Source organism: Bemisia tabaci, chromosome 9 (genome assembly GCF_918797505.1).
Source record: "Bemisia tabaci chromosome 9, PGI_BMITA_v3".
NCBI lineage: Eukaryota > Metazoa > Arthropoda > Insecta > Hemiptera > Aleyrodidae > Bemisia > Bemisia tabaci.
Window position 1 is genome coordinate 2,068,986 of NC_092801.1, and position 26,625 is coordinate 2,095,610.

Sequence of the window (26,625 nt, forward strand, 5' to 3'; positions counted from 1 at the left end):
GTGTAGTGGTTGCAACGCTTGCTCTATGATCAGGAGGTCCCGGGTTCGATTCCCGGTTGAGTGACCCGAGTTTGACGGTCTCAAACAACTGTTATCTGAGGCTGGGGCTTGACTGGGACAGACGGTATGGCGCAAGATGATCCCCCGTGGGATATTTGAAGTGAAGAAAAACAAGAAAAAACGAAAAAAATGGAGCGCTGGGTGCAGAAAGGGCGTTTCTTGGTTGCGGTGTCTCAGGAACTTTGCTAACATTGAAATTTAGTTACGTTCTTTGGTGATAGAAACAACGAATTAGGCTAAAAGGAACTGCGTGCATCGGGATTGCGTTCGACATAGTTCCTTCTGAAATGTTCCTAAAAAATGTACACCAACTCTTTTTCTTTTTTTTTTTTTTTTTTTTTTTTTTTTTTTTTTAACCAACGGATATTTGGCAATATTTAAATGCACATACGGTTTTTTTTTTCAGGGCGTCAGCGTGAGGCAGTTCGTGACTAACTGAGATTAAGAGTAAATACGCCCGAGGCTTGCACGTATACTGATCCAAGGAGATCATATCGATCCACTCACAAGGAGAACAAAGAATGTTTACACCGTCGCAAACCCCTTAGGTGCATTCCTTATTCAAAATTTCCTGTCCTCAAACCGTACACCAAAAGAGCGTACACTTCGATGGATACCAAAATACTAAAAACATTATTATTGTGAGAGGGTAAAAATATGTTTGGTTATTTTTAATCGGCGGTTAACTTGTTCGTTCGCATATAGGAAGTGTAAGGTATGTCGTATGACCACGCTCACAAACAGATTCAGTGGAGTACATTGAAATCAAATACCGCGTCCAAATCGTGCGTACGAAATAGAAACTTTGAAAAAGTACAATTTTCACCTTCAATCCATGTTGTTTGATACCAAATCTTTAAAAAGCAGTTCCTCGTGTGTAAATACGTCAAACACCTCAAATGTATTTGCTTCTTCATCGGAATCAACATCCATCTCATCTCCGAAACAAGCAGTAAAGAGACGCAGCAACAGTCCCATTGAATCTTTGGAGGTAAACCGCAGTCCATTGCGGAAAAAAAGTGGTGTCATCTCCTTGTCGACGGTCACCGAGGCTGCACATACGAATAATTTAGTTGTGCATTAAGCTTAGCCGATTCAATTACAGATAGTTTGCTTTCTATCGCGAGCACCCGTCGGCATTTGAATCCATTCATCTCTTAAATGACTTGAACATGGTTGTTCTACGATTTTTTACGTGCATTTTTCTGCCAGTGGTTAAAATCCACGACGGCGAAAACTTCAAAAAAAGAAACCTTTAAAAAGACGAGGGATGTATCGAGGGGAGATGACATTAAACGAACTGAAAATCCCAAAGGACTTGGCACAAAAGGTCCGAAATTTAACTGTACCATAATTTATAACAAGCTCCCGGAGAATATAAAGAAAACACAGAATCCAAAATTGTTTAAAAAAATGGTGACAGAGTTCTGTAAATCAAATGTTTTTTACTCAATAGAAGAGTATCTAGAAAGATAACTAATAGACTTTTAACCTAGGTGGGCCTAGTATCTGTTACCATGTACCCTCTCTACCTGGACTTCGTATTTATATTGTATTATTTGTTTTGTACCTTCTCTACCTTGACTTTGTATAATATGTTTTGTGACAAATCTACAATAAATAAATTATTATTATTATTATATTATCTGACGGAACGTCAAGTGACATTGCCAATCGATATTTACGGAGTATTCTTGACTGTTTTCTGGTACAGGATCTTCATTTAAGACACACAGCCTTCCACACATTGAAAGTTATCGCTGATTTTAAACTGATTCATCTACATTTGGATCTAAATCTGATTGTTTGTCACAAGCTCGAATATTTCCTAAAAAAATCAAATTGAAAATGAAATCGTTTACCAAATTTAAAATTGAGGGCCGTGTTCGCCATGCGTCCTAAAATACTCATAGTTTGAAACAGTTTTGGCATTATTTGACGGTTAAAATTATTGAAAAACTCACTTACATAAAATAAATAAAACCGACGAACCGGTTTCGGGGATTTTCACTCAATTTCAGCGTACACCGACTCGTGCACGACTAGCGCACGTCCAACATCTCGTATGAGGAACTATTTTGGTATTTTCAAGGAACTATTTTTCTAGTCTGTTTCACATATGCTTATCTTGCTCTGTTTTCACATAGTTCCGTTATGAGGAACTATCTCATTTCTGGCTCATAAAAGCTCCTATCTGCATGAAGGAAGTAATGATACGAGTATTGTTTCTAACATACGCCGGAAACGGTAGTTCTTCACTGCATAATGTAGCTTGTGTCTTCTTTAAGATTTGAGTACCGAATCATTGGTAGAAACATTGCAAGCGTTTAATTTTTAGTGAAAACATGAAACGGAGTTATTTAACCGACGCACCTTGTACACAGGGTGATCTTAGAGTTTCGTGTATTCAGCATCAGGCATCACCCTTGTGACTTTTGAACATATTGAGGTAGAGAAGTGAGGGTTTTTCTACGTCAAAGAAAAATATTTTCGGGATAGCTCAAAATTTTTAAGGGACCTTCCTGAAAAGGGGCGAGGGTAGGTGGATCTCAGGGGGGCTTAGGGGGCGAGCGTTTCTCGGGAAAGAGGAAGAAGAAAAAGGGAGGAAAGATAAAAAGGAAGGATGCTTACATTTGGACTACATTTTGCACTTAGGGACTACAATTTCTGGCTCAGTTTAGATGCAACGTATGTGTCATTAGTTTACCTATGCACATAAGTGTTTCTAAAGATAAACCAGAAATTGTAGTTCCGCATTGCAAACTGAAATCTATGTGATGATTCTTGCGGACAAAATTGACTCAACAAACTGCATGTTAGTTGCTTCAAGAAGCAAATTGGCGAAAGCCCCCCGGACCAGGCTGGCAATGCTTCTTGAAAAATAAAATTGTGAAATTTCACGTGAAATATTTCATGAAATTTCTGAAAGATATTGAAAAATACGAGGTTCCCTCTATGTTTCGCAAAATGTAAAAATTGTGACTTTCTTCTTTTTTTGTGTGTTTCAGTGCGAGTTGCAAACTCTAGCCCCGGAAAAAGGTGAAACACTTCACAGCCTCGTGAAATTTCATGAATATTTCACTGAAATTTCCAATCTTTCATTTCTTTCTTACGTTGCATGCCACCACCCTGCCCCGGAACCTCTTTCCGCCCCCTCCCCCGTTCGAACCGTCTGGCTCTGCCTCGAGAGGCAGGAACCCTAGAGGTTGTAGGGTAGTATGGAACTTTCGTATCACCCTGTACGCAGATCTTATTCCCGCTTGAGAGCGGCAAGGCAAGCACAAGCGCGCTACGGGGAGAGCTGAGAGCTGACCGAACAGGCATAATCTCATGCTTTCTACACCGTTGATGCGCCTCGGTGCCGCGCGCCGTGTGGGTTGGGTCGCGGGGCGGCGGTCCCGGGCACTTGTCACCGGTCGAACGCTAATCGCCCGACGACCGAACACCATACACCGCGGAACATGCACCATACAACCGCGCCGACTCGCCGCTAACATTTCACTCCATTTGTTTACATAAACGCTACAACTTGCTCGGCTCCATACCCGCCAGATTGTACCGAAAATTGTGAATTATTAAGGAGGGTATCACTACATTGAAAAAAAAATCTCGGTGTATTTACTAAGAAAAGGGTACAATAACAAAGAATTCAGGGTTCTACTTGATCCCAGTTTATTCTTGGTAAAATTACCATTTATGGATTTGATAATTTTACCGAGAAATCTCGGAGAAATTATTGAACTTTCTCGGTAATTTTACTGGACCTTGGTAAAAACGCCAATATTTTTCATCGACTGTGGTAGAATTACCGAGATAAAATGGCAAGTTACCGGGAATTGATTACCATTAAAAGTGGTATTCTTACCTGTAAAAAACAGTAAAAATACCGGTTTTTAGGTAAGCGTACCAGCCTGTCTTGGTAAAGTTACCAATAATTGGTAAAAAAAAAGTGAGATGGTAAAGGTACCAACGGACCTTGGTAAAAACGCCGAGAATTTTTTTCAGTGTAATGGATCAGTGAGGACGAAGCAACCCCAACTCGAAAAAATGAAAATAATCAAGACACACGCAAAACTGCACAGTGGTTGAAGAAGTCAGTACAAGAAAAAGAAGTTGGGTGCCGAAAGACGAGTGCTTTCGGGGTTTCGCACACTTTAATAATGACCAAGTTGGGACAAATGCATTCACTTCAATAGCCTGTATGTGAACTGACTCTCTTTCATGAAAATTGAGCATTTTTGAATTACCAAGTTGGTGTGTTTTCGTTCTCGCTGATTCAAATAAGGGTGAAAAAATGACCAAGTTGGGACAAATGCATTCACTTCAATAGCATGTATGTGAACTGACTCTCTTTAACGAAAATTGAACGCTTTTGAGTTACCAAGTTTGTGTGTTTTCGTTCTAGCTGATTCAAATAAGGGTGAAACCAGAGGGATTTCCGCGTGTTCCACACTGAAAATGGGGTTCGGTACTAGGTCAGAAACTCTCTTCAGGAAAGCCTCATTTGGTCGATAGCGCATGGTGTCCCAGGCTTTTCAATGCCAACGCTAGATTGCAACTATTCGTGTTTCGGGGATGCCCATTTTGCAGATACGAAAAATTGAAGGCACCAAGGCTTACTCCATGTCAACGCTCAGATGCAACTCTTTGTGTTTCGTCCATTTTGCAGATACGAAAAATTGAAGGCGTCAGGCTTTTTCTATGCACACGTATGAACTACCCCTATTGAGCGGCGGAAATTCAGTGGCCCATGCGAGGCCTGACTTTCATTTGAGCCCACCGGAGATCTAACATAGTTCCTGGGACACGGAGTCTTGGAAAAGGGATACGACTTTCAGATGAGACCATATCCATAGTCGGTCCTTAACCAATCATCCCTTCAATCATTTCCTTAGGCGGTCGCCTATTGCTTACACTGTGACTAAGGAATACTTAAGGAGATCCTTGACGTAGCGTCATATTGCGGGACATTTTTTGTCAAACTCTGGTGAAATTCAGTGGTATGACATCGAAAACGGATTCTTGATAGGGGTTACAATGATTTACCACTATTAAAGAAATATAGAGACGAAAGAAAGCGAAGCTTTCTCGCGAAAAATGTGCGCTGACTGCCGTTTGATTTAAAACGACGTAAATTGGACGGATATAAATCGGAAGGAACTATGTCCATTCTGACATGGGCCTTTAGATACATTATTAGAGTACATGCAAGACAGGGCTCATGCGTCACGATTGATACAGGTCTTTACCATTCAAATGCGTCCAATTTTTTGGTACTTGCTGCTTTCTCACAGGTAGTGTCCTCAGACAAGACGAATTTGGCTGATTTAGCTGAATTGGGCAGTTCATTTAAATTAAATCTGATTGAAATGATGTTGAAGAAAAGTTGTACGTTGGGTACTGCTGGCTTCGGTAACAAGAAAGAATGCTTACGGCTGTCGGGTCTTCTTATTGTATATTCCAAAATATGGTGTCTACGACAAGAATTATACATGCCTCATCTAAAATGTACAGAAGCAAGGTATAAAGTAAGAAACGAAGTAATGTTGGATACACTGGGAAAAAGTCTTCGGGACCCAGAGTCCATACTCTTAAAAAATGGGACAAGAAAAAATACTCTTCATTCGATCGGATCATTGCTTAAATCAAAGGGAAGTCCGCGTAAGTTAGAAGGTTTGGCTCTCGATTCAAGCGAAATCCTTTGAATCAAGAGTTTCTTCTCTCGCCAAATTTTTTAGAGCCTCGACTCTATTTTCAAAAGACTTTTTCCCCCAGTAGCTGATTATCTAGAAGACCTGAAATTTTGTAATTTTCTATTTTTCCCATGAAAGATCAATTTTATAATAATACTGGTTGACTTACGGGATCAGCTATTTGGACCATAATCATGGTGTCTACTAAAACACTTTGGCCAAAAATCAGTACTTTTACGATACTTATTCAGTACATTCTCAAAAAATTCAGTACCTCCTCATCAGAAAAATTCAGTACTTTTTCAGGACCGCCATTCGATTAAATTCGAAAAATTTCGGATTTGAATTTCTCGCTCAAATTGCAACAAAAATAATGAAAATTCCGGACTTTCTTGCAGAATTTCCGCACTTTTTCCGTACTTCCGGACCGCCCTGAAAAAATCAATACTATTCCGACTTTCCGGACTTGTAGACACCGTGCAAAATGCACATACTAAATATATCGGTCTGCATAACCGAGATTCTATCACACAATCTGACAACAGCGGTCGGAGGGCTTCAAAGAGCGGCGGTCATTAGCGTGATTACTCCTCGTTGTTGCTGCTCTTCTTCACATTTCTTATTCCCCTTCTTCTTCTTCTTCATCTTCTTCCTCTTATGATTTTTTGTTATTTCCCTGAATTATTTCCCTCTTTTCCGCCGGGCTGGAGCAATCCCCACAAAACATCGCCGATAATATCCTGTCTCCCATCTTCGCTCGACGACCCTTCCACACCCGTGGCGTGCTTGGCGATGTATCGATCGATACCATTCAAACCAGTGAAAAAGATCGATAGTCGCAGCGATCGCGACGGACACCATAATAATCGATTCTTTATCACAGCTTCAAACGGGAAAATCGATAGTCGATTATTGCGTCTCGTAACTCGTCGCCTCCCGGACATAAGGGCGTAACTACATTCTTCAGTGAACCCTGTCGTCTATAAAACTCAATGCTGTTCCAGGCTCATCTCAATGTGTAGTTACGCTTTTATGTCGGCCAAGCGACAAACGGTTCCACACTTAATTATGACCACGGCCAAGATCGCAAAGCGGTATGTTACTGTCCGAGCTCGGTTCGCCAGGATTAGCGGCTCCTCCGACGTAAGCGACTATCTCGATTTCAACGTAAACCCTGAAAAGGATGGGGTCATACGACGCACAGGGACCACCTTGAAATTGAGATACGCCCTTAGGTCCGAGCAGCGACGGATTAGTCCATTATGACGGGTATCGGTGAGTCTCAGCGCAAGTCGTTTCTTCCCATAGCAATATCGATATCCTTTGTGACAATGTGCAGCAATTTCAATTTGGTTTTAAAATACTTAGGCAAGAGCCTTTACAACAAAGAATACCAGTGTAGGAAAGTGCGAACATCGAAACGAGGCGCTACAACTTTTTTTTTTTTTGCAACGAAAATTTTGTTACGAAATTTTGTAAATACATGGCGAAGAACTCACGAATTTTCAATATTTTGGGAAACACAACTCATCAAATCTATGAATTCTTCCTCTTTCTCCCTCTACAACTGCTATCATATATTTTAATTTTAAAAATTCTGTATTTTAAGACATGCTGAAAATTTCAATACAAATGTTCGCTCAGGAGCTGGAGATCGTTCAAAATACCATTGTACGATGCACATTTTCACGGAGAGTTATTTCTTTCAGGAGCAATGAATTATTAATCTGTAATCGGGAGAAAAATCTGAAACTGTTTTATCAAAGCCGGTGTATTTGACTATTTGCCCAGGCATTTGACAAAATGCCTGATTTTACTATTTGCCGTCAACATTTACACTTTTACGGAGAATGTTTTCTTTTAGAAGCGATGAATTATTTATCTGTAATCAGGAGAAAAATCTGAAACTGTTTTATCAAAGCCGGTGTATTTGACTATTTGCCCAGGCATTTGACAAAATGCCTGATTTTACTATTTGCCGTCGACATTTACACTGTATTCCAATGGGTGCACCTCGGTGCATCTAACCGCGCATCTACACTGTATTCCGATAGGTACAACTCGGTGCATCTAACCGCGTATCTACACTACGTTCCGATGGGTACAACTCGGTGCATCTAACCGTGTATCTACACTGCGTTCCGATGGGTACAACTCGGTGCATCTAACCGCGCATCTACACTGCATTCCGATGGATACTTACGCGGTTTTTGTGAAAGGGAGCAGACTGGATGCGGGGGCGCGGTACCTGGGGCCTTTGCAGTGTGCATGTACGGTGACTCGGTGAGCGTGGAGCTGGAGTGAGTGCGCGCTGCGCGGATGAAGACAGAAACCATTTCAATTGGATAATCGGCCAATGTTGTCTCCTTTTTCGCTTCAGCCGGTATAATCCGCTTCCAAGCCGCTGCACAACAATCAAATTCAGTTCGTCGCCCGTCACCCGTCTGCCGGCGTCCCCGCGTTGCAAGCTCGGGCCCCCTCCCCCCCCCCTTGCAAGTTACTTGCAATGGAATGACGTCATAAAGACACTCATGAAGGTGGTTTTGGAAGAGAAAAAACTGCAAATGGGCATGTTGCAATTTAATCGGTGAGAACGAAAACACACCAACTCGGTAACTCGAAAATGCTCAATTTCCATTAAAGACAGTTAATTTACATAAGGTCATTGAAGTTAGTGCACTGGAAAAAAAACACATTGGTTCTGGAGTCCAGACTCTTGAAAACGTTGACAAGAAACAAGTACTCTTGATTCAATCGAGATTTAAGCTTAAATCAAAAGGAAATCCGCTCAAATTAAGAGGCTTGGTTCTTGATTTAAGCTTAAATCTCGATTGAATCAAGAGTATTTTTTCTTGTCGATGTTTTTAAGAGTCTGGACTCTAGATCCAATGTGTTTTTTTTTCCAGTGTGCATCTGCTCCAGCTTTGACCTTTAAAGAGTCCATAATTACTCGTCTATCGACAGCAAAAAAATTTTTCTTAAACTAACTTTTTCACGTAGTTTTGTGTGTGTCTTGAAAATTTTAATTTGTTCGAGTTGGTGTGATTTCGTTCCCATTGATTCAATTTTCAACTGGAGCAAAAAGAGGAGTCACTTCGTACGGAAAATGGCTCAAAAATCACGATGAGCGCATCAGGAGAGTCTGAAATACGATTCTAACTACACAATTTGCGTGAGACTGGACATACGCGTTTTTATACGCTTCTCGCTTCGGAAACGATACTAATATGGCACACGTGAAAATTTCAATAGAGGGGTCGTCCCGTCCAACCCTTCCGCACGAGGATGCTACGCAATATTCAACATGGCCGACGCCAACCCGTACTGGAAAAAAAAAACAGATTGGATCTAGAGTCCAGACTCTTAAAAACATCGACAAGAAAAAATACTCTTAATTCAATCAGATTTAAGCTTAAATCAAGAACCAAGCCTCTTAATTTGAGCGGATTTCCTTTTGATTTCAGCTTAAATCTGATTGATTCAAGAGTCCTTTTCTTGTCAATGTTTTCGAGAGTCTGGACTCTAGATCCAATGTGTGTTTTTTTTTCCAGTGCGTCAACGGATTTACACTTTAATGACGTTATACGGATTTTATCGACTCTGCAGTTGATTTATATGTTTACTTTACATTCTACTTGCTTTAACGAGAACCGTGGTGCTTCCTCAAGACTGGCGCGCAGAAGCGTAAGCCATGTTGTAGCAGAAATACGTCCAGTTATGCGGTTTGTTAAACCTCAACAAGTAGGTATATCCTTTTGCTTAATGACGCTCAGTTGATGCAGTTTATTCGGAGGCGCTTTTTTCGGTGCACGTGACCAGTGGACAGCAGACGATAGGGCTCAGCTGTGGTCGGAATCTTGCATCCGAGTAATTAAGCTTTTACCCTTGTTCTTACGCCTCATCTTGACGGCATATCGACGGGGTTGCCAACTGGATACCTTGGAAATAATGCGTCGTATCCTAGACGAAGGAACGTACCTATACGCTTCAACATTGCGAAATTTCATATCAGTGCTGCCTCTTTATTCTACCACAGATTCCGGGGTTCCCGAATTGATTCCGATTTCCAAAAGTTCCGGATAAAATCCCGAAATACGCCCGAATATAGTTCCGAAGATCGTCAAATTTGATAAAAAAATAATCATCAAATTGACAAAATCATCAAACTGACAAAAAACCCCGAGATTCCAAGAAAATCCCAAGAATATAGCTAGAAGTTCCGGGGATGGGCCTGTTGCAATACTTTTTGTATTGCTTGCATCGAGATAAGCAAGGATCCGAATGTCACAGGAATTTTCCAGGATATTTTTGACCACCGGAGACCCCCAAAAAATCAACTAACGCCCCAAAATTCGGATTTTCAAAACGGTCACTTTCATGCGGGAACGGAAGAAGACATAGGGAGTATGGAACGATCCTATTGGTTGAAATGGGTGATTATGATCGACTAAGGGAGAAAATGATAGACTTACTATAGTGTCCTTCGTGGGTTACCTTTAGTTAGTCTATTACCTACTACCTACCTCCTTTGTCCATTGCAACCACCCGCTTCCACCAATAGAATCCCTCCATATCTCGGATGTCTTCTTTCTCTACACACTGAAAAAAATCACATTGGATCTGGAGTCCAGACTCTTGAAAACATCGACAAAAAAAAATACTCTTGATTCAATCGGATTTTTGCTTGAATCAAAACGAAATCCGCTTAAATTAAGAGCTTGGTTCTTGATTTAAGCTAGATTCTGATTGAATCAAGAGTACTTTTTCTTGTCGATGTTTTTAAGAGTTCGGACTCTAGATCCAATGTGTTTTTTTTCCAGTGCAGCGAAACTAATTCATTTTCTTGTTGGAGCAACAGAAATGGGTCTGTTGCACGCAAGAGATACAGCCAGCTAAATACAATTTTTAATGGTAAATTTGCTCAAAAATCACAATGGGCACATCATAAAAGTCTGAAATTTTCTTCAATAAGCTATAATAAGAATTTCTCGTAGAAACAATTGGATATTTTTGCGAAAAGTTAGTCATTAAAATTTACCATTTGATAATTGTCATTTCCATGACATGGATGTCATCATCGTCAGATCATTGCTCTTGAAAGACGATGTCATAGGGTTAAAACTAACTAAGATTTCATGTTAACGACGTGTATGAAAATCAGAAAGAAAAGAAACCAGAAAATGTCGAAAACACCAATGTCGATGTTTTTAAGAGTTCGGACTCTAGATCCAATGTGTTTTTTTTTTCTGGTGCAGCATTGTCTGCCAATTTAAAAAAAACAGCCCTCAGTTCAAGAATATTAAGTCTTTTTGACCAGTGTTGCGATGATCGTTACGGTACCCGCAGAGATCCTCGTAATGTGAGTCTCACATCCTAAAATGTGTTGAAAAGCCGGTACCGAGTCGAAGTTTCCATGCTCCGCGAGGCAATCAAAGTGTTTGCAAACTTTGAGCGTACAACAGCGCGATCCGGGTTGATAATCCCCTCCGCGTTTTTATTACTCCTCTACTCGCCGGGACGCGGCCGGGCCCCGCTCCGATCAAGCGCATTCAAACGAGCGTCCAATTAAAACGACGATGATTATTGTTGACTTAATTGCGCCCAGTTCACTCTCTTTATGGTCAATTGTGTAATCAAATTCTTTACCGCACCGTGTCAGGCTTGACATATTGTTTCGTTCCCGCCTCTGCCTCCTCGCCCACCGTCCGAAGGAGAAACCCCCTATACGGCTGTGTTACGGAAAAAAGCCGTAACTGCAGTGTGGGATGAGCCCCGAGATATACAACAGTATGTGCTAATCGTGGCTCATGCAGAAATGACTCTTCCACCGTCCAAAGGAGGAACCCCGTATGCGGCTGTGTTGCGTAAGAAAGCCGTAATGCAGTCTGGGATGAGCCTCGAGACATATTAAAACATGTGCTAATTGTGGCTCATGCAGAGATGGGTCTTCCACCGTCCAAAGGAGGAACCCGAACCCCGTATGCGGCTGTGTTACGGTGTTCGTAAGTGCAGTCTCGGCGGATTGTGCAACGTAGTTTTTTATTCGCAAGAAACCTATCGAGTAGAAGAAATACTAGCAAATCTGAGATCGATGTTTTGTGTGTTACGAATTCTATGAGAAATTGCAAAATCGTAGCAGCAATGCCAGCCTCGACCACCCTTGTACCGAAGATTTCCTCGATTCAAATTAATTGAAATACACTGATGCAAATATTAGTGCTATCTTGTGATACTTTTGGTAAGTATAGGAAGTGAAACACAAACAACACAAATTGTGTGTTAATTTTGGTACAGTTTGCGGTGAAGTTTAGCTCAGGAAACAATGGTGGTGACTGGGAAAATGCATTCCTCCGAATGCGACATTGGTATTCACCACTCGTTTTTCATTAAATTTCTTCAAGATAACTAGCAGGCATTTTTTCTTGGAATTGTCAACCGAAGGCTAGGGTTATTTTGTGTTTTACTTCTCGTATCAACCAAACTTGTGTACTGAAATTTCTCTTTTTGTACTGTCGTGCTAAGGAAAAGCGCCTTATTAGTTTCAGACGCTGCTGCATTTCCTTCAATAAAAGTATAATATACTAGGAAGATTGTGAATATTTTTCTTCAATTTTCCAGACAATTTTATCCAAAACGTCTGAAAGTTTCAAGGAAAATACGCATTATGTTTCTCCAAAAAGCATGCTTTGTTTGGGGCAATTAGACAACTCTCGAATGTTCATACGGCGTTTTTCCTTAGCACGTAGTGCAGTCCTTCTTCATATTCGAATCGTTCGACAAGGCAACTGCGTGACGAGTTGAGCTCAACTTACGAGCAGGGAGCGAGTAGCCGTATCTACCACGGATTGGCACCCCGTTTTTACCCCCTCCCCGTCCCCCACACGCCCCCTGCTCCCCCCCCCGCAAACCCCTCCCAATGACAGCTGCGCGAGGGGTTCACGTGCCCCGCTCGCGGTCATTAGCTCGGCCGATGTAATCATTCATAAAATGTAGATGAGTCCTGACAAATGGACGACTGTGTAGGTGCACCTAAAAAAACACAGAAAGAAGTGCTTAATCATAGGTAATAAAAGCTCCGTGGGTATCCAGATACGGGTCTCCTCTCTAATTACCCTATCCAAACAAACGAGCTGGGTGTTAGAAAAGAGAGAGAGATGACCGCTGATGCGTCGTTCGACGAGAGAGAGAGAGAAGGAACATGGAGCTTGTGCTCGGGATGGTTATTTCGGAAAAAAAATGTCGAGAGAAAATGAAACAAAAACAAACAGTGGTTTAATTGGGGCGACGCCTGCGTGGATCATTATGGTCTACCGCGGAGATACGTTGAGCCCGTGGTTTTAGATTTGAAGACGGAGACCGTATATGCACTGCAGGGACGAATGGTCTTTTTGAGAAAAAATTCGAGTTAAACGAACCAAAATAAAAGAGTAGTGGTTATTTGCCGCAAGCATCGTGAAAATAATTAGTGATTCGGACGCCATATTTTGTGTCAGAACGGCATGCGATATAACGCATCAATTGCTTCCATTTTTTCAGCTGCTAATCATTTTTCTCGAATTTCGAGATCGCAATTCTGTTGTCAGGAGACTAAAGCACTCTCTTACCAATTTTTACAAAGAATTTCAACGTAACGAAGGCGTGGTTTTTTTAGGAGAAAATATAGCATTCAAGTGCAGTTCCGATATCAGTATCGAATGCGATGTTTTCTCTCTAAAGAAACCACGTCTTTGTTACGTTGAATTTCTTGGTAAAAATTGGTAAGTGAGTGCTTTAGTCTCTTGACAACAGAATTGCGATCTCAAAATTCGAAAAAAATGACGAGTAGCTAAAAACTGGAATTAATTTATGCGATATGCCGCATGCCGTTCTGACATAAAATAGGGCGTCCATCGAATCACCTTAAGTGCGAATGGGAACCGCGTCTCACATCTCCTAAATCTCGAGATTCGGGTTAAACCGCAGTCAGATTGTTGAGTTTTGCCCAAATTAAAGAAAAGTCACTCGAAAGAAAAAAAAAAAAAAAAAAACAGATCGATAATCAGAAACACCAATATGTGTTTCGTTTCATCATGATAGAGAGTGATTTCTCTATGATATGCACATGCGCCATACTTACTTGCCTATCTAGTAAAAATTGCGGAACAGCACTGGGAACATGGGATCAATACTGCCATTTTATTTAACCGAATAACACAGAATTGATTCCGATTTCCATATGTCCCGAGAAAAATTCAAAGTGTTCATAAGTCCCGAGAAGACAATCCCAAGTACGCCCGAGTTCATTCCCGAAGATCGTCAAATTTGAATGAAAAAAGAAAATCAAAAATTAATTGGTCAAACTGACAGAAAACCGCCAAGTTCCGAGGAAGTTCGAAAATGGCAAGACGTTCCGGGAACTTTGAATATTCCGAGTAATCGCAAAAGTTCCGAAGTTCGGGAATAATTCCAGAAACACTGCATGAAAAGTTCCCAAAAGCCTTCCTGGATTCGATCAATCCCTTGCAATGGTCCAGGAGGATGATCAACGTGTCAACCCAGCGGCGCACAGAGGATCGAGTCACTCAGAGAGTTCAGCCATGACATTTTTGACTAAAACTTCAAATTTTTATGTTTATTCCGTCAAATTTTAAACTTTAAGGGGTGCCTCTTGAAGAAAATTTCACATGAAAACCAGCGGAACCACTTTTAAAACTTCAAAATCTTGTAGTAACGGAGTTATGAGCGTTTAAAGTTCACAAATTTTGTTCGACCTTTACTGGTAACTGGATCCGTTGTGCGGCGTCGCACAATGGATCGAGTCAATAGGAGAAGTCGGACAAAATTTGGAAACTTTAAACGTTTATAACTCCGTTACTACAAGACTTCGAAGTTCTTAAAGTGGTTCCATTGGTTTTCTCGTGAAATTTTCCGCAAGAGGCATCCCTTAAAGTTTAAGATTTGACGGAATAAACATAAAAATTTGTAGTTTTAGTCAAAAATTTTATGGCTGAACTATCTAAGTGACTCGATCCTTTGTGCGCCGCTGGGTTGATACTTGATCATCCCCCTGGACCATTGCAAGGGATTGATCGAATCCAGGAAGGCTTTTGGGAACTTTCATGCAGTGTTGCCATTCCTGGAATTATTCCCGAACTTCGAAACCTTTGCGATTACTCGGAATATTCAAAGTTCCCGGAACGTCTTGCCATTTTCGGACTTCCTCGGAACTTGACGGTTTTCCGCCAGTTTGACCATTAATTGATCAAATTTGATTTTCGGACAAAGTTTGGAAACTTTACACGTTTATGACTCCGTTACTATAAGACTTCGAAGTTCTAAAAGCGGTTCCATTGGTTTTCTCGTGAAATTTTCTTCAAGAAGCACCCCTTAAAGTTTAAAATGTGACGAAATAGACATCAAAAATTTGCAGTTTTAGTCAAAAATTTCATGTGCGACCTCTCCGATTGACTCGATCAACTGTGCGGCGTCGGTGGCCGCGATCGAACAATCCGAGAGGATGTTTGTGGAACTGCGACTCCGCGGGGGGCACCGACGGTAACCGGGGGGGGGGAGGAGGGGGGCGATGAATTTGCCGTTCAATTATTCGGCGACAACACGTAACGACGTAGCGGGCGACGGCGGCGGCGGATCGGGATGAAACGGAGCCGGTCGTATTGGGGCTTATCCCGGTTCGGCACCGATTCGCGACCGCAGCCTTCGTCTTATTCTCGACCGCTCCCGAAGAAGTCCCGATCCCGCCGGAGCGAACCGGTTCGCCGCCTCGCGACACCCACACCCACGAGGTAAGTGAACGTGTTGACGCTCGAAGGAGCTACGTTCGAATGGATTCATCCTGAAGGAACTATGGAGCCAGCGAATCTTACTCACAAAATGCGACTGTTACAAACTTCAGCGAGAGCAAAAGGAACAGTTGTCTAGGTTGCCAATTTCTTGCTATAAAACACTAATTTGCATGGTTATGCTAAGATTTCCTTCAATTTTGTCTGGAGGAAACCTGATTTCTGTGTCTGCAATTTTACTCGTAAAGATTGCTGAAATTTCAAGGACAAATAACATTACCTTCCGCAAAATCAACAGTTTTTCAAGTCGCAATTTTGCAACTCATCGAATGTTCATACGGCGTTCTTCATAGCACGGCAGTGCATCACTTTTGAGCAAAAGGAACAGTTGTCTCATAGAACATGGCTCAATAATCACGATAAACGCATCGGGAGAGTCTCATGCCGGAATCACGCGCTGAATTCGGCAGCTGAATATGGAAGTCAACAGCCATCGCTCAACGACTGAAAATTCGCAAATTCGAGTTCTTTTCATCCACATGTGTATCAAATTTATTCGAAAAGTTTAGTTAAATCCGACATTATCCGACGGTCACTGAGAATCATTGCTCGATCGTCATCGGGGGCATCGGGCCGATAACTTCTACATTCAGCTCCCACATTTAGCGTGTGATTGCGGCATCAAATACATTCCTAACTTCATAATCCATGTAAGAAGGAAGCGTTTTTTAAGCTTTTCGCTTCGAAAACGATACTACGGGACGGGTGAACATTTCCTAAGACGAGTCCGATTCACCCCTGTCGCCTCTGGATGCTGTAAAATCTACAACATCGTCCTTTTTGAGCCATTTCTTGTAAGAAACAAGTCTTCCTTTTGCTCTGACTAAAGTTTGCACAGGTCCGTCCTTTTTGAGCCATTTCTTGTAAGAAACAAGCCTCTTGCTCTGACTAAAGTTTGCAACAGGTCCGTCCTTTTTGAGCCATTTCTTGTAAGAAACAAGTCTTCCTTTTGCTCTGACTAAAGTTTGCAACAGGTCCATCCTTTAGATGCCATTTCTTTCTGAATTCTTCATTTTAGTTTAAAATACGCCATATTCCCGCTAGCGAGGTAGATCAAAGTGTAGCTCTCGCCAGAAAGGCAAGATTTAATGACATTTTTTGGAACGCCTGCAATGGACTTGGTATGCCACGAACGCACAGGAACAGTAAAATCAGTGGCTTAAAGCTACATTTAAACGTTGCAACGTTTTCACTTGCAAATTGAAATTTTACTGAGACAATTTTAAGCATCTAGAACTGAAAATCTCGCTAATTTTATTATCTTTTTACCCGCACAAATTTGAAAAATTTTGGACGGTATTGAACGGACTCGTTTCCGTGAGTAACGGGAGTTTTGTCCTAATTAATTTTGCAACCTTAGAGTGGAAACAGCGAACTGTTCTGCTGTGCCATGGAAAAACGCTGTATGAGCCTACAAACGTTGCCAGATTTACTTTACTAAAAACCGAATTTCTGGACAAATTTTGAATGTTTCTTCCCGAAAAGGTTCAGATAATTTTATACGCACTTTAATTTAAAAAATCTAAAAATTTGAAGGAGTAAAATACGTGAATATCGTCAAAAATACATGTTTCTTTCAAGGGAAATTTGGCAACTCTCAAATGTTCATACGGCGTTTTTCCTTAGCACGGCGGTGTTGTAACTATGTTGCATGCGTCATGCGGAGTTGACGACAAGCCGCTGCCGTTAAGTGTACCTCGTTGCAGGTGAGGTGTCCCATTTTTCAGGATTAGCACGTCAACGGATAGGATGCACACAAGAGATGCAGGCAACTTAGTGGGGTACTTGATGGGCGAAACCGCACGAAAATCACGATGATCGCATCCGAAGTGTCTGAAATTCTCTGCGAAATACACAAGTTATGTTTCAACGTACGGCTGCGTGTATTTTTCGCGCATTTACCGCCAAAGGGAACACTTCTTTCGCAGTTGGATGCAATCAGGTTTCCTCACAGGCCGAAGCAGTAATTTTCGACGGAAAACTCACGATGTTACGGTGAAGTTACGATTTAAGTACGATTTTTTGGCGATAAAATCGCTAGGATCATCAAGATCTCAGCGATGTTCCTCAATCTTTTCGCAAATAATTTCAATTTGCCACGATTTTTTATTCGATAATGATGCATACATCGCCGTCGATAAAATCGCGATTTCATTGCAAATTCAGGCGATGAAATCGCAATTTATTGTAATTTTCGGTCAGATAAGAATGCAATAAATCAATATCGATAAAATCGCCGTACACTCTCCGATCAAATCGCAACATATCGTAAATCCGTGGAGAGATGTAAAAAACAAAGGCGGTTTCGACTAACAGTGACAAACAAAGTCACGCAAATGGGTCAGTCACGCTGATTACAAAATCGTCTTCTGATGACGTGAGGTTAAATATTAGCAAAAGCAAATAGGATACGTTTAAACATCAAAATTTTTCTTATAACATTGCTTGATCCTACTACTGAAAAAAAATACGCAGCCTTTTGCAGGCATTAATGACGATGAAAATAACGGAAGGGAAGGCATATGCCTGGCATCCAATGCTTTTTTAATCAAGTCATTCCAGTTTCCGCAACGCGTGGGGAGGAGGAGATGAAGAGTGATGATACTGGAACACGAGACTTCAATCATCAGTCTGTGGTCATCAAACCGTGACTATGATCCTACCCGTAATATCTGTCGAGGGCGTTTGACCGTTTTCAAGGAATCTAGCTTTATGATGCACTTGCGTGCGGGGGAAAAACTTGAGGAAACTTTCAAAGCGTTTCCCGCCAAAAAACCCGCATATGGAACAGAGAGCTTCCCTGGATGTAACGGTGGACTCTCACCGTTAGGTAGGCGATCCCCTCCGTTAAGGCCTAAATACACACGGCGATCGCCGCGAATGAAATATCGATGAAATATGAATATCGATATAATCGCCGTTTGTATCTAGGCCTTTACGGCCTCAACTTAGAGAGCTTTCTTTGAGCTATGAGAATCATTCGAGAGAAACACAGTGGTATCATCTAGAGGGGAGTATGCCGTGCGGACATGTCGAAATATCGCCACCTGCCGGCCCAAGTATGATGTTATCAATGAATTTTGTCGCAGCACAAAGAGAATTCAGTGACATTTTCGGACAGCCTCACAAAACAATTTCTCTGTAAATAGAGGGGAGTATGCCGTGCGGACATGTCGAAATATCGCCCCTTCCAGGCCAAGTATCACAAGCACCATGCGACGCGACGTTTAAAAATTTCCGCCGTCATTTTATTTTTTACAGAGAAAGTGTCTGTTTGAAAATTTCAATGAATTTTGTCGCAGCACAAAGAGAATTCAGTGACATTTTCGGACAGCCTCACAAAACAATTTCTCTGTAAATAGAGGGGAGTATGCCGTGCGGACATGTCGAAATATCGCACCTGCGGCCAAGTATCCAAGCACCATGCGACGCGACGTTTAAAAATTTCCGCCGTCATTTTATTTTTACAGAGAAAGTGTCTGTTTGAAAATTTCAATGAATTTTGTCGCAGCACAAAGAGAATTCAGTGACATTTTCGGACAGCCTCACAAAACAATTTCTCTGTAAATAGAGGGGAGTATGCCGTGCGGACATGTCGAAATATCGCCACCTGCCGGCCCAAGTATCACAAGCACCATGCGACGCGACGTTTAAAAATTTCCGCCGTCATTTTATTTTTACAGAGAAAGTGTCTGTTTGAAAATTTCAATGAATTTTGTCGCAGCACAAAGAGAATTCAGTGACATTTTCGGACAGCCTCACAAAACAATTTCTCTGTAAATAAGGGAGTATGCCGTGCGGACATGTCGAAATATCGCACCTGCCGGCCAAGTATCACAAGCACCATGCGACGCGACGTTTAAAAATTTCCGCCGTCATTTTATTTTTACAGAGAAGTGTCTGTTTGAAAATTTCAATGAATTTTGTCGCAGCACAAAGAGAATTCAGTGACATTTTCGGACAGCCTCACAAAACAATTTCTCTGTAAATAGAGGGAGTATGCCGTGCGGACATGTCGAAATATCGCCACCTGCCGGCCCAAGTATCACAAGCACCATGCGACGCGACGTTTAAAAATTTCCGCCGTCATTTTATTTTTACAGAGAAAGTGTCTGTTTGAAAATTTCAATGAATTTTGTCGCAGCACAAAGAGAATTCAGTGACATTTTCGGACAGCCTCACAAAACAATTTCTCTGTAAAAAAATAAAATGGCGGCGGACATTTTTAAGTGTCGCATGGCGCTTGTGATACTTTGGCCGGGGTTCCTTGCGCCTTGGTCTGTCGTTCGTTGTTAATGAGCGGGAGGGCAATATGGGAGCGGGTCAGAGCGGGCCGCCGCGCTACGTATTAATTTCCACTTCCGGCACCGATTGAGACGCCGGGAATCAATGATGCGCCTACCTCGTTACTCATCCGCCAAGCTCCTAAATCAGGAGCAAATAGATCAATTAGCCCCTTGAATCATTTCCGCTGCCAGCTCCGTGACGTAGTGCGCCACGCGGTCGCCGTCTATTACGCTGAGTGAAGCTTTTCCATGCTAAAAAAAAGCTCACTCGATGCGGGGCATTATAAACTGCGTCGTGCTAAGAAAAACGCCACATGAATATTCGATAGTTGCCAAATTGACACCGATCAAACATTGATTTTGAGGATACTTATACGTGCTTTTTTGGAAATTTTCAGATATTTAAAATCATATTGAAAACGAAATCCTCTCAAAAATTCGGAGAAAAACATTGATAAGTTTCCCAGAAATTTCCGGTTTTGTTAAAGAAATTCAGCAATGTCTGGAGGCTCATACGGCGTTTTCCCTCAATACGGCAGAGTAGGTCTTTCTGTCAGTGGGTCACTATACCTTGTGTTTTTTATTTGATATTCTGGGCCCTCCCCTCCGAATACCGAGAAATTACCTCTGAAAACAGTCATTGTTCGTCTTTCAGCCCTTCATGTCTATAACCAGTCAGTGGGTCACAGGGTGAATGTACCTGAGAGTAGAAGACATTGACCTTTCTACCTGCAACCGATAACAACATGTGGGCTGTTTATTACAATTGACCTGTTGATTGAAAAAATGGTCAGTGGGTCACCGCACCAATCATTCAACTTTTCTTCCAAGAGAAACTGAAAGGGAAACGGTCTGTGGGTCACTGGGTCAGTCCCGCCCGATAGGTCTCTCACAAAATATGAATTGGACCACATTTTGTAATCAGAAACTTCAATTTCCGGCTCATTTTAGAAACAACATCAGCGCAATTCAGCAATGTCTGGAGGCTCATACGGCGTTTTCCCTCAATACGGCAGAGTAGGTCTTTCTGTCAGTGGGTCACAATACCTTGTGTTTTTTATTTGATATTCTGGGCCCTCCCCTCCGAATACCGAGAAATTACCTCTGAAAACAGTCATTGTTCGTCTTTCAGCCCTTCGGACTCCTTGTTACCTTGTGGACCTCTCTCCCCGGAAAAATCCCTGATTGTCGAGAGGACAGTAGTATCACTGTTTTGAGCATCCGCTTTCATAGCTGTTTTCAGGATATGCATGTTTCCATGAGACCCCGTTGCACAAACAGATCCAAACACCTCAAATGGGTGGGGGGCGGGTGGGAACCGGGGACCTCCTCCAGAAAATTGTTGAATTTTCGAAGCATCAAATATGTAGCTCATGTCAATTTCGTCATGAATAAGTATCAAATTTAAACAATTTTCCTTCTTGCTTTCCTGTCCTTCCTTCTTTCTTCCTTCCTACCTATTTTCAGGCGAAAGCCCCCTACTCTGGATCCGTCTGTGCCCCGTTGCCCCCCGATCCATGACTTGCACCGGAGGAAGGAAAGTGTAGACAGCAGCTGAGGCCCTCGGCGGGTGCCGGGGTCAGGTTGGGAGCACGGTGACCCCCGACCCAGCTTCCTGAGCCCGGTCAACAATCACAACGAGTGTTAATTGCCGGGGCCCGCGGGGACTGCTCCGAGGGGGGGGGGGGGGCGACCAGAACGGAGCACGATGAGTCAGCTGCGAAAAATCCAGCTACTGGAGCGGTCATCGCCGCGCCGTCCCTTCGGGGCCCGGACACGTGTCCCTTGTCTTCGGGCTCACTTTATTAATCGGCGTCTTTAAGTGAATGCATTAATGCAAACAGAGCGGATCTATATTTGCACTGTTACCCTGAAAAAAAATTCTCGGCGTTTTTACCAAGGTCCGTTGGTAACTTTACCATCTCAGTTTTTTTACCAATTATTGGTAATGTTAACAAGACGGACTGGTAAGCTTACCTAAAAACCGGTATTTTTACTGGTTTTTTCAGGTAAAAATACCACTTTTGTTGGTAATCAATTCCCGGTAACTTTACAATTTTATCTCAGTAATTCTACCACAGTCGATAAAAAATGTTGGCGTTTTTACCAAGGTCCAGTAAAATTACCGAGAAAGTTCAATAATTTTACCAAGCTTTCTCGATAAAATTACCAATTCCATAAATGGTAATTTTACCAAGAAAAAATTGGGATCAAATAGAACCCTGAATTCTCGGTAATTTTACCCTTTTCTTGGTACATACACAGAGATTTTTTTTCAGTGTAGAAGAATGGGCTGGGCATTATTCCTTGGATAGAAGGGATTAGAGGAGCACCTCATCAGAGTGGGCGTGAGGAGCACACATAGACATTTCACCATTCAGACACGTTCAACTTGCGAACGGCTTGAGATGTCTACATTCAAACTTGAATCAGTGAGAACGAAAACACACCAACTCGGTAACTCGAAAATACTCAATTTATTTTAAAGACAGTTATTTTACATAGAGGTCATTGAAGTTAGCGCGTCTGTTCGAACCTGGACCTTTAAAGTGGCCATAAGCAGGCCCGCCACAAGGGGGGGGGGGGATACTGGGTCCCTGGTACCGGGGCCCGGGCCCTGGAGGGGCCCGTGACGCAGGTGACAAACCACTACGAATTCATGTGTAACCCTTGTCTCGTAGGGAAAAGTGAAAAAATTACCCTAAAAATTCCGCAAAAGGTGAATAAACTTTCAAAAACACGCTAGGGCACTATAAAATTGTTCTTACTTTTTTAGAGATTTTCAAGATTTTGAGTATATGTAGAATGATATTTTTAGTAACTGTGTTTCATTTTCTTCCGTTGTCGGATGCTAAGAGGCTCCTTTCTGGGCATCCTCGACTTCAATGGCTTAACTCCCTTGCCATTGACGTACGAAAGGGGAGTCCAGGGGGGCCCGGCTCCCCATAGAATTGAAAATTATCATCTGCCCCCTCAAAAAAAAATTTATAGATGTTTTGAATGCAACAATTCGAAAGTTTTTGGTGCTGAAAGTAAACAAAAAGGCGTAATTATTCTGCAGAAATTGATGGAAAATCTCCATCAAAGGAGCTTCATAGTGCGTCCAAATAGATTTAAAATTTCAAAAATTTCTCGGGGGAGGCCCCCCGGACCCCCCCTCCCCCTGTGCTAGGGGCCCGGGCCAGAAAACTGGTACCAGGGCCCGAGATGGGATGTGGCGGGCCTGGCCATAAGTACTTGTCTTTCGGCAGCAAAAATCTTTTTCTTAAACTAACTTCTTCACCTACTGTGCAGTTTTGTGTGCGTCTTAATAATTTTTTTCACTTTTCCGAGTTGGTGTGTTATCGTTCTAACTGATTCAATTCTTCGTCAAGGTACTAATATTGCAGGACCAGGGCTCTAGGACCCCCTTCCAAACACAATGTCTAAGACAGTTCGATAATGAAACAGCATCTTAGATCATTCCGTGATTTTCACGATTAAAATGGAATACTGCCCTTCATCATTTTAGAGCTCAGAAGAAAATTGCACGATTTTTTGAAGTAAAAAATAATTCCAAAAACGAAAATGCAATATTGATGAGAGTACTCGATGATCGATGAATTTTCTGCCAAGTTCATGGCTTTCAGATATATTTTTCAGGTTGCTAGACACTACGAACCCAGTGAGTAGAGTCCCTTTATACCCAGAGTTAAGACAACTCACGTTTGGTTGGGCTGAAAGTGGCCTAAAAAAAAATCCAATTCTGATTGGTTCTCGCTCATGGAGGCCGAAACGAGTGCACCAAGATGGCGGTACCTCGAATGTGAACAAGAATAATGAAAATATTACCTAATTGTGGTTTATCAAGAGTAAATTGTTATTTCCATCGGTCCAAAATGAAAATAGATTAAGAAATTATTCACAAACCAATCTCATTTTCTTTTTAATTGATCAATTTGTTGATGTTGTTTTTGTGTGACAGACATCGCAGGATTCCTGATCCTTATCCCTCAATATCGTTCGTTTGGGTGCACTCGTTTGGGCCTCCATGGCCAGCCAAGGCCGGCTGCCAGTCAGCTGATACAGTGGATTCTCGATAATTCGAACCTAGATCATTCGAAAACCTCGTCAATTCGAAGGAAAGTCTGTTTCCCTTGAAAATCTCTCGATAATTCGAAGAAAATCAATGTATTTTTCTCCCTCGTTAATTCGAAATTTTAAAGCTGGCTTGGCCCTCTATAATTCGAAATTGCGACGAAAATTCTCTCTGTAATTCGAAATGTGGGAAGTAAGTATGGCCCTCCCTCTATAATTCGAAATAAGACGGTACATTCCCTCTACAATTCGAAGTCAACTGTTCATGTTCCTGGGTGTCTGAAAGAGCTTGACCTTTGAGCTAAAGACCTTTAGGCGTAAATCCGTCCATTTGCCCCTCAATAATTCGAATTCAGATGGCGCCTTCCCTCTATAATTCGAACCTCTCTAATTCGAAATTTTTCTACATGGAATCTCTTTAATTCGAACTCTCTTTATTTCGAAACCTCGCTAATTCGAAGAAAAAGCCGATTCCCTTCAATTTCGAATTATCGAGAGTCCACTGTAATCGAGTTGTCTTAACTCTGGGTATAAAGGGACTCTACCAGTGAGCACAGACGGCAAAAGCTCGAAAGTAGCAGGACAGCTGTGGCTTCTTGAGTATGGCGTGGATATGCACATTAATAGGTTGGACGGAACGCGGTCCAGCTGTGGGGGCACATGCGGCGACGATGAGCTGACGTCCGACGCGACGTCGACGTCCGATTCGGCACGAGGCAAATGCTCGTGGGTGCAGGCGCAGGCTCGCGTCAAAGCCGCGGCCACTTCACACGAGACCTCTTAATTGCCGCATTTATGAATGAGTCCAGATGAGCGCATCAATGAACGCCAGTTTACTATCAGCGCCCCGTATACTTCACCATTTCAGCCACATGTCTCCGACGCCCTACAGATCCCTCCTATTTTCTTGGACCATGCCGTATAATTAGGACCTCATTCATGGTTGTTCCTTCAGGTGGATCTGCAGCTTGGCGCAGTGCATTCTGCAGCCTGATTATTGAAATTTTATGTTTGTCGGGTCGACACAAATAACATAATGCGCAAGGTCGATAAATCCCAACTTTTAACCTACGTGAATTATTTTGAAAAAATCTAAATTTCAGTCTGCAGATGAAGAATGCAAGAATGAAGAAATGTTCAAATGTTGAATGTTCATTGAAGAATGTTCGTGCCGAAAATCACACTCCAAAATCTCAAAACAAAGTCGAAAGTTCTGTTTCCAATTAACATCGATATCGATACATTGAAATGAGTTGCAAAATGGAAACAGTACTTTTGACTTTATTTCAAGATTTTGGTGGGTGATTTTCGGTACGAACATTCTTCAATGATGTATCTGCAGACTGAAATTTAGATTTTTTCAAAATAATTCACCTGGGTTAAAATTTGGGATATATCGAGGAGTAGAGAGAAATTAGATGAAGGTGGTGGAAACCCAAGCTCGCTTCTGATAAGTGCGTGACGTAGTTTGATTCAGTTTCTGAGAAAGGACGCTGAATTCCGCATGCTTCACATGTTATACACACCAATCCGAAAATAAATTCAACTCGGCACGGAAACTGATTGCGAGCGCCGTGGAACCCTACAGATTTCGATTGCTGGGCGAATCAGATCAATATTTAGCACTTCCCAACAAAAGCGACCTTTCAAATACGAGATGCATCGATGATGGAAACGTTCCGAACGAGGAATAAATACGGGATTTCACCCTTTCAATAAAAGGAGAGGAAAAAAATCAGTCGCACCTGAATTTCAAAACATGCAGACTTAAAATATTTTCAAATATTTACGGACGACACAGCCGATCGATCAAAACTACCGGGAACAGCGAGATGGTACCCCCTCCACCCTCAACTGGACGTATTTCTGTCAAACGGAACTATGTACATTATGACAAGAGCCCTGATAATAATACATTCTTACGGGTGTCAGGGCTCATGTCTTAATGCGCATAGTTCCGTTTGACAGAAATACATCTAATTCATGAAAAAAAAAAACTGTATCTTGTAAATATCCTGACCAAGTGTTGCCTCCCCACTGCCTGCTCGGAATCAAACATCTATCTTAATCCATCAAAACAAACATGCACCCAACTTCTTTCAATCGAGGGAAAAAGAGGAAGGAAAAGAAGAAAAAAAGGACACGCGAACCCATAACCATTCACACACATATTTGGGCGGGGGTGCCAAAATCGAATTTAATCGCTCACATACGATTCGAACCGAATCGATAGCTCTCGCCTGTCGCAGCAAGCAGCGATGTATCGGGGTTCGATATTCAAAGGAGTCGAAATTATTTTCAAAGTTCGGAAAAAACATTTTCATTCATGGTCAAAGCCGCTTACATGCAGGCCGCAGGGGGATAGCCCCCAAAGTTTGAGGGGAATAATAGATGGCGGTTTATGGTACGAATCAAATGGGATTTGACGTCTGCCGACAATTTTGATGGTCTTATCGATTTTTTATCACATTTGGGGGATAAAAGTTGATTTTAAAATGATTGATCGAATTGCTCCCAAGTGCCCTTAAATGGCAGTAATGGTGATTAGTCAACATACGCTGAAATTCAATTGGACTGCATTTTGCAATTTGGAACTATAAATTCTGGCTCTTCTGGAAAAACACTTGTGTGCATAAGGAAACTAATGGCACATACGTTGTTTTTAGACCA